The sequence below is a fragment of the Cavia porcellus genome, unplaced genomic scaffold (genome assembly GCF_034190915.1).
Source record: "Cavia porcellus strain 051 isolate PalLab524CR breed Dunkin Hartley unplaced genomic scaffold, mCavPor4.1 scaffold_8, whole genome shotgun sequence".
Taxonomy (NCBI): Eukaryota; Metazoa; Chordata; class Mammalia; order Rodentia; family Caviidae; genus Cavia; species Cavia porcellus.
This window is the reverse complement of record NW_026947491.1, coordinates 46,264,779-46,275,015: the sequence shown is the minus strand read 5'-3', so window position 1 is coordinate 46,275,015 and position 10,237 is coordinate 46,264,779. Positions and strand designations below refer to the sequence as shown.

Here is a 10,237-nt window from a genome sequence, read left to right as displayed (position 1 = left end):
TGTCTTAGGATCTGAAGGCTTCTCTCTAATAATGTAAGAAAGATATAATTTTAGATGTTCTTTTAACATAATATGTTTTTAAAATAAAAAAATCATTAAAAAATACACTATTGATTGAACTCAACTCTTTAGTCTAAAAATTTGAAATCAATTATATTCAGCAGAATATACCTTCAATAAGTGGGTTATAAAGTCCAGGAGAAATAACTTCTACTAAGGGAGGAAATTATAAATGGAAGTAATCAAGCAAAAAATTTCAAAAGCCAAAGCTCTCATTTCCACCTTTTCTAAAGTCTCCATTTCCCCCAAACACACAGAGTCAATCTGCACTACTCACAGGTTACTGTTTATAAAAGTTTACCACTGAGATTGAACTCTTCAGTAGGAAATCATTTCAAAAATAGTAATCCATTATTTGTATTCAATGGTATTTATAAAAATACTGAGAACAATATGATACATTTTCTTCCATGCTTGCTCACCAGTTCTTTTTACTAAAACAAGTATTCTAATTGCTTATGTCTCTCACCTTTACCATCCTCCAGTTGTACCCATACCTCAGCAATGAAGAGAGAGCTGAAGAAGAATTATTCTGAAGTGGCTGAATTCATTCTGTTAGGATTTAAAATGCCCCCAAAGCTACAGATCCTCTTATTTTTAGTATTCTTGGTAATCTACATGTTCATTGTAGTGGGAAATGTCAGCATGATAATTGTCAGTAAGATGGACTCTAGACTTCAAACACCCATGTATTTCTTTCTTAGAAATTTGTCCTATTTAGATCTCTGTTACTCCACAGTCATTGCACCCAAAACTTTAGCCAATTTCTTGACTACTGAAAAGAAAATTTCATATAATGGTTGTGCAGCACAGTTTTTCTTCTTTGCCTTGTCACAACTGAAGGCTTTCTTCTAGCTGTAATGGCCTTTGATAGATTCTCAGCCATTTGTTGCCCTCTCCTTTACCCTGTGCATATGTCCCAGAAGGTTTGTATTCAGTTAGTAGCTGGATCTTACTTCTGTGGATCTATCAATGCCATAGTGCAGACCAGCTTCACTTTCAGTTTACATTTCTGTCAAAAAAATAAACTAGACCACTTCTTCTGTGATGTCCCAGCTCTGATCAAGATCTCCTGTGTTGACACCTTTGTAAATGAGAATGTGCTGTTTATTCTCTCTGCTATTATCATAATCACCACCACAGCTACCATTCTGGTTTCCTATGCATACATCCTCTCCACTGTCCTGAAGATTCCCTCAACTCAAGGCAAGAGAAAGACTTTCTCCACTTGTGGCTCCCACATATTAGTAGTAAGTTTGTTCTATGGAACTGTGTTCTTCATGTATGCTCAGCCTGGGGCCATATCCTCACTAGAGCAAAGCAAGACAGTAGCTGTGTTCTACACACTTGTAATACCAATGCTAAACCCTCTAATATACAGTCTGAGAAACAGAGATGTGAAAGATGCTGTGAAAAAAATATTATGTGGGAAATTGTCCTCTTAGTGACACTTATAAAGTCATGATAGAGTGGAAAAGTTTGTTTTATAAGAGTTTTAGTCACTTTTGTTCTCCTAAAATTATTATGACAAACATTTTTTATAAAACAATGTTTCTAATAACATAAACACACATCATTATTTTATTTACCTAGAATATATGACAGGATATGTGTTTTTAATTTGTGATATGGTAATTATACTTTCATTTGAATTTTGCCTTGATTAAGATGTAAACATTAGATTTCTATTATATAGTCATTAAAATTATATATATGGATTTTTTATAAGATAGCTTTGTCTTGTTTACAGGATGAAGTGCACTGTGTTGATGGCAAAATAGAATGTAATGGTTACATATGATACTTCTGAGTTAAACTTTTGTTTACCACAGATTCAGATTTATGCTGAGGAATTATCATCCCTAGAGGCGCAACACCAATTAAAAGGGCACTCAGACAAGGCATTGTAATAATATCATTCTGCTAGGTATTACTTCCCCATTATCCTCTTAATATAAAATATTTCATGCCATATCATATGTAAACATAAAGAGTCTATATTGTACACTATTTTATCATTACTTTTTAAATGATGAAATTGAAGTACCAGGACCCTAAGTAATTTATTTTGTTGAGTGGAGTGCAGTCTTACTATGATTCCATAAATGTATTATCCAAATATATGCAAATACATATTCCAATACCTATGTAGTAGTCTATAAATGTAACAGCACAATCATCCTTAGAGGGAGATGTTGACATAGGATGGATCATGGAACATAAAATTGGCCCTTCTGTCATTATTGGTGTAAATACTATCATTCTATTTTTTAACACTTTAATCAATTTTATATCATGCTAGAACAATTGCATGTAACTTTACTTATGTTAATATGGATTACATATACTTACCACTCAAAGTCAAGATTTTTTTAATGCTAACTTTTTGTACGTTATGTTTTAATCTTAATACTCAAGGTGAATCACTTGTTTAAAAATGCACTCAAAAATAATAAGCACAGTTTTGGTACAACCATGTCACATCAGAATAGAAACTTAGGCTTTTCATTTTCCTTCCTCTGAGTGTACCTTGTATCTAATCTCACAGCAAGGCTTTTTCATTTTTAATGGGTATTAATGTTTGAATTTAAGCCAAAGGGAAATACTGATCTCTCAAGACTTCAGGTGTCCCTATTCTAGTTCAATTTGACACTCAGTTCTAACTAATTAATATAAAATGATTCATGCTTTTAATTTTTATTGTTACTTCAGGCAAATAAGCTTCACACATAATTCATAATAAGACAGTTAATCAAGCTAGAACTAAATCAAGAAATTACTGATCCTAGTAATTAGTCAATGGAACTCAAATACAATAAATTCCTAATCAATAGCATTCTTTTTATTTGTTGTGATTATTAGTAAATATTTATCAATACTATATTCTTCCTTGTGCTGTTTTATTCTATTGATTTATCATATCTATACTTAATGTACATACTTATAAGATAAATTATTTTTAAAGCTTTTAATTGACATATACATATTTACATACATAAATACATACGTATTTACAGTTTGCAATGTGATGATCATGGTAATCAGCATGTTTTTCTTTAAACATTCATCATTTCTTTATATGGGAAAACTTTGGACACCTCTCTTCTAGAGCTTTGTAAAATACACAGTTGTGCTACATTGCTGCAGAACTTTAGAACTTATTCCTCCTGTGACTGTATATTGATAAGTAACATTCAAGATCTCCTAACCCTACCTTTTATTCATTCAAGCCCACTACTGACCACTAATTTATTCAACACTTTTATCTTCCACATATGAATGAGAAGATGTGGGATTATTCATCTGTATCTGTTTTACTTCATTTAGTACAATGATAGGTTCTGCTAACCTGGGGCTTAGCTATCTGTAACATGACATCCACCCAACTTGGTACCAGACCCAGAGAAACAACTTATCTCTCCAACAGTAACTTCTATGTTCTCCTCATTCCAGAGATAAACCACCTGCTTCCTTTTTGTACATGCTCAAAACCCTCTAAGATCGCAACACTCGACAATCACCCAAACCTACACCCCCACCCCACAGTCTCCTGTTTACACAGGCAGATGCTCCTTCAAATTAATATGTCATTTTTCCCATCTCCCAAACTCCTCCTCCAGCCAAGACTAACAAAAGTAATTGCACTTCTTTGTTCTCGCTGAGAGCTGCTGCACCCCTGGAAAGCTCTCTCATTCCCTCATTAAAGGCCTCTTCCTATTTTGTCTCCTTCCTATCTCTCCTGTACCACTTTAGATTGAGCACCAAAAATACTCAATCATGCAATGTCCTAAAACACTATCCACATTTTTTATAAGTGATAAGGTTCAGTTCTTTTAATTCATTTCCCCTGGATACATGCTCAGAGAGATGAATTGACCAATAGTTCTATTTTTAGGGTATTTTTAAGAAACTCTTGTTTCCATTAAAAATGCTAACTTAGATTCCCACTAAAGCTGTGTAAGATTTCCCTTGTCTGTCTACTTACTAGCACTTTTAGTTGTCTTTTTTACTATAGCCATTTTAACTGGGTACATCTTTTTTTATTCTGGTATCACATGGTTGTTGCATGATAGGATTTAATGTTTAACGTGATTACAAGTTTTTAAAATCTTTTACTTTGTATTCTCAATACTTTTAAACTTATTTTGTTTCCAAAAATAATTTGCATTTTAGAAGAATTGCATTTGGAACATATTTGACTTATTTATGATGCATATTTATAAGAACAGATTGAGTTCAAGCCATTGATAGCACCTTGGGTTTAAGTAGTGTGCTACTACTACACATAGATTTTGAAGGATCCTTGAATTATTTGAGTGAATGAAAACTGTTAGTCTACTAATTTCATTCAATAATTGTGATAATTACATAAAATACCATACATCAAGCATATATCACAAGAAAATATTCATCAAATGGTCTTGCCACTTTCATTGTCTCTGTATTTGTTTTATCAATGTTATACAGTTTCTCTATTTGACAGCCATAAAATATTTACCAAACATACTTCTATCTATATTTCTATATTTGCTCTAGTTGTGATAAAAATATTTAACAGCTTATGTTTACTAATGAAAGTATTAAAAACTACCAGGCATGCACATTATGTGTTCAAATAATAAACTTTTATTCCATTTTATAATTTTTAAGTTACATGCAAGATTTAAAGACTAATTAAGAGTCAATTTTGCATCTTTTATCAGTACTTAAAATACTTCCTACAAAAATTAGGTACTACAAGAAGAACATATATATTTCTTTAATTTTCAAATCACATTTATAGTAAAGGCAACATTATATTAGGTATACAATTTACATTGACAAAATTTGCTAGTTCATCAGTTTTATCTTAGAAAACACTGCCATTTACTGGGCTAGAGCCTGAGGAGAGAAGTTTTTCACACTAATACTCATCCAGATAAAAATTATGTGGCAGAGGTTCATGAAAGTTTTGTCCTCTATCAGTTTTAACTTTGCAAATGAATTTGTTGTCTCAAATATATTTAAAATCTCATTCAAATCTCTCCAGATCGATTAATTTTTCCACTTTAGTTGAATATGCTAACATATTGTTTTGAGTATTTCAGTCATTTTTCTGTTATAATTGTTTCTGTTATATGTATTACTGAATGTAAGTCATTTAGTTACATTTTTACTATATATGCATTTATTTCCTAATCATACTAATGAACACATTTTCCTAAATTCTACTTTATTTAGTATCAAATGACACTTTGCTTATTTCTTATACTTTATGTAGACTATTTTATTAAAAATAGTTTAAAGTTTCTTACCTGAGTTTAAACTTTCTTACCTAGAATTTTACAGTTGTCCCTGTACCCTCTTCCCCTTTCCCACGTCCACACCACAGAGACTCTCTGTTCTTAAATGAGAGAGGTATATCTCATTTATATTCACTGTAATGGTCTATTACTTTCTTCATTTTTCCCTTTTAATATTGTAGTTCTCTATTTCTTTTGTATATTACTATAATAAAAGTGATAATTCTGTTACTTTTTTCTTTGAAACACAATATCACTTGTGTTTAAGTTTAAAATTCATCCTCTCTTTGCATCTCTTTAACCTCCTCCATTTATCATGTAAGTTTCCTGAGAATGTGATCTCCCTACATTCAGAACCACTGAAGACAGTATTGTAGCTTTTAGTTTAATTGTCAAACAGAAATTAGAAAACTCAAGAGGAAAAGGAAAATATATTAAATTTACCTACAATGCAATATCTCCTATTATATATCTTGTGCTTTGATATTTCAGCTTTCTTATATAATACTATATACCTGTTATATTTTCTAAAACAAGCTTTACCTCCTCCAACAGAAACATGATTACCTTAAAATTGAGATAACATGTGTTGTTTACATTCATTATTATAATCTCTTCTTTTAATCTATACTTGCCATCATTAGTATTTTATCTTTTCTATGTTCCTTTTTGTTGTTTGTATGTTGTTGCTGAGAAGTTATTTTTTTCAATCCTAATCTTTGAAATGTAGGCCTGTATTACATCATTTATGCTTGTATCTGGCATTTAAGTATCATTTTTTTTACCCTCAACTCCTATTTATGAATAGTTTCTGAGGCTTGCAAAATTATGTTTTTGAATGTTCTCTGACTAAAAACAATGTGGCAAGTAATAAAATTTTCTCCAGGAAGTACTTTATCATCTAAAAGTTAAGAAACATGAGATCCTCACAATTGTATGGATTCTTTAAGAGTTATTTATGTAAAGATAAGAAAGGAATCTGGAAAAAGAAAGATGGCAGGGAGCAGGGAGACTACAAGAGATCGAGATGCGGCATGTTTCTCTATCAGTCCCCAAGCTGAATGTGATCACTCTGGATCACAAACATGCCAATAAAAAATTAAAGAAGGCCTCTGCCTGCCAGCCAGTGCTACCAGAAGGCTCCTTCCAGTGAGCAGCCAGTACAGGCAGAGAGAACCAGCAGATCCAGATATGTCTGCTTGCCACAGCCACCAAAAGGTTTGCTTTCTGCAGAAAATCAGCAGGAGCATGGACATGCATCCAGGTAAGCCCCATGCACCTGTGGGCCAACATTGCAGGCCCTTGCTTCCTTCAGGCAGCCATCACTCACTGGGAGAATCAGATAAACACACCCTTTTGTGCCTGCCATAATCACACAAGTCCCAGTGTAGACACAAGCTAAGAGAAGCAGCCTCACCACCGCACACCCTTGGCCATAAGAGAAGACCCAGAGTCTATGGTTATTTCACCTTTTTCATTCCTTATTGCATGAATTTGAAGTTATTCTTTCCTTTTTTATATAAAGTTGACTAGGGGCTTATCAATTTTATTTATTCTTTCAAAGAACCAACTCTTTGATTCATTGATTCTTTGAGTTGTTTTCTTAGCCTCTATTGCATTAATTTCTGCTCCGATTTTTATGATTTCCTCCCTTCTTTTGGCTTTGGACTTGATTTGTTCTTTTTTTTCTAGATGTTTGAGGTGTAGCATCAGGTTGTTTATTTGTATTCGTTCTGTTTTCCTGATGTGGGAACTCAGTGCAATAAATTTTCCTCTGAGGACTTCTTTCATTGAACTCCACAGATTCCGTTAAGTGGTATCTTTATTTTTGTTTACTTGTTGGTATTGTTTAATTTCTTCTTTAATTTCCCCTGTGACCCACTAATTGCTTGAGTGTATTATTCAATTTCCATGTTTTTATGGAATTTTTGCAGTTTCTTGTATCATTAATTTCTAGTTTCATGGTGCTATAATCTGATAATATGCATGGGATAATTTCAATTCTTTTGCATTTATTTAAATCTGTTCTGTGAGCTAGTATATGATCTATTTTAGAGAATGTCCCATGTTCTGCTGAGAAGAATGTGTGTTCTGATTTTGTTGGATGGAACACTCTGAATATGTCTATCAAGTCCATTTGTTCAGAGGTGTGATTCAGTTCTGTTATTTCTTTGCTGATTTTCTGTCTGGTTGATCTGTCCCTTGGTGTCAATGGTGTGTTAAGGTCTACTGTTATAATTGTGGTATTGCTAATTTGAGTTTTCATTTCTTTTAATACTTGCTTTGTATAACTGGGTGCTCTAAAATTTGGTGCATATATATTTAAGATTTTTATCTCTCCCCCTTGAAATTTTCCCCTAATCAGTGTGGAGTGACCTTCTTTATCTCTTAGGATCATCCTTGGTTTGAAGTTCACATTTTATACAAACAGAATAGCTACACCTGACTTTTTTTTTTTTTTTTTTTTTTTTTGGTTCCTGTTGCATCGGTTCCTGTTACATGAAATATTGTTTTCCATCCTTTGACTTTCAGTCTATGAGTTTCCTTTTGGGTTAGATGGGTTTCTTGTAGACAGCATACGGTTGAATGTTTTTCTTGATCCATTCTGCCAGTCTGTTTCTTTTAATTGTTGAATTGAGACCATTTACATTAATAGTTATAACTGTTATATATCGGTTTACTACTGACATGTTATCTTTCTGCTGTTGCATCTCTATCTTTCCATTCTGTATAATCTGTCTTGCTTAGTGGTTCTTTTCCTATGTGTATGTAGAACATCTTTCAGTATTCTTTGCAGGGTTGGCTTGGTGATCATGAAGTTCTTCAGCTGTTCTTTTTCATGGAAGTATCTTATTTCTCCATCAATTTTGAATGACAGTTTTGCATGGTACATCAGTCTAGGTTGGAAATCATTTTCCTTTAGGATCTGAAATACTTCACTCCACACTCTTCGAATACTTCACGCTCTTCTTGACTTCATTGTTTGTGTTGAGAAGTCTGCTGTGGTTCTGATAGGTTTTCCTTTATAGGTGATCTTTCTTTTCTCTCTGACACTTTCAATATTCTGTTCTTAAGTTGAATTTCTAGGATGGTGATTATTATATGTCTGGTTGTAGTTTTATTTTGGTTGTGGCTATTTGGGGTTCTATATGCTTCACTAATCTGTATGTCAGTGTCCATATTCATGTTTGGGAAATTTTTGGCTATTACTTCTATAAATAGCGTCTTGATATCATTTGTGTTGTCCCATTCTTTTTCATTTACCCCTATCAATCTTATGTTGTTTTTCTTTGCATCATCTGCAGCTGTTGAATTTTTATTTCCTGATTCCTTGTTGTTTTTAAAAGATTTTTCCTTTCCTGTTCACTAGCTGCAATCTTGTCTTTGAGGTCTGAAATCCTATCTTCACTTTTATTGAGGAAGTTTCGACAACTTTCAATGGAATTTTTGATTTCCTGTATATCTCTTTGAATCTGCTTTATGTATTCTGTTTGTTTCTTGCATTGTTCATCCAGGGATTCTGTCTTTTTGTTCTGTTCCTCTAATTTTTAACTATGTCTTCTTCAGGTATGTGCAGCATCACTTTCATTACTTTTATCATTTCTTCTTTTACCTGGGAGATTATTTCTATTTTTAATTCCTTTAACGCTTCCCACAGTTACTCCTTTATTTCAGTTGCTATTTTTTCAGGTATTTCTGGTGTATTGCATATATTTTCTTCTATATACATGGTTCCTAGGCTTTCTTGGGATGGGTTGGAAGTTTGAGACTGCATTTTGGTGTTTCATTTTGTCATTTTCCTATAGTTCCTTGTTTCAAGTATTGTTGCAAGACTTCCACTGTGTGTGTTGGAAATTATCTCCTATGCTCTGAGCTCCTGGGACTGAATGAAGGTTGCTGAGCATGGCCCATTCAGGCCCACAGGACCTCCTGTGCCACCTCTAGTGTTCTAGGAAGCTGGGCAGGCACCTAACCACTGTGGATGATAGTCCAAAGCTCTCCATGGGCAAGGACCAATGCACTGGAACTCACTTCATGTGCTCTCAACCCCCCTGATTGAAGAAGGTTGCTGGGTGTAATCTAGTCTGGCCACAAAACCTCCCAAGCCTAGTCTAGTGTGGCTGGAAGCTGGGCGGGTTCTTGACTACTGGAAGCAATGATCTTAAACTCTCCTGGAGCTCAGGATGGTGTACAGAAATTCACACCCCACCCCTGGCAGTCCCACTCCCTGTATTGAAAGAAGGTCCCTCTCTGGGAAGCCAAGCAAGCACCTCCTCTCCCTGGTAAGCAATAGTGAACCTACTGATGCATGGCCTAGAGTCAAATACCCCACTTCCCCTATCCCCCTTCTTCCCCCCTCCCCAATACCCATTAGCAAATGGGAACCAGAAATCTGAGCATCTCCTGGGAGGTTGACCATTAGCAAATAAGGGGGACTTCCTTCTACCATCTCTTTGAAGGAAAATATTTTTATTACTGTTTTGCTCTTTTCTGATTAATGGTACTGCTCTATTCAATATTCTGATTTGATAAGTTCTATAGTGTTCTATATTTCACTTCAATTTGATATACATGATGGAAAGAACAACTATTATAAAGATAACAAAATATACTGTGATACCTATTACTGTTATCCCAATAACCTGCTGTGAAGTTCTGAACTAATTTCACTGTACAATCTTAGTTGGCTTTATTCTGTCTTGTTCTGTTCTATACTTTCAAAATAAAATTAAAAAAAAGAAAGAAGGTCTCTGGGCATGGCCCAGATAGGCCCCAAACCTGCAGAATCCAGTCTAGTGTGGCTGGAAGCTGGGCAGGTCCTTTACCACTTTCCTACCACCTGAAGTACTCTGCCTGTGTTTCTTTTTTTCCTTTTTCTTTAGTGTATCCAGGCC

General features: G+C 34.1%; 1 pseudogene; it reads left to right on the top strand.

The window, feature by feature from the left end:
* The first annotated feature begins 564 nt into the window (after positions 1 to 564).
* On the top strand, positions 565 to 1,505 carry LOC100722101 (olfactory receptor 9S13-like; annotated as a pseudogene).
* The last annotated feature ends 8,732 nt before the right edge of the window (positions 1,506 to 10,237 follow it).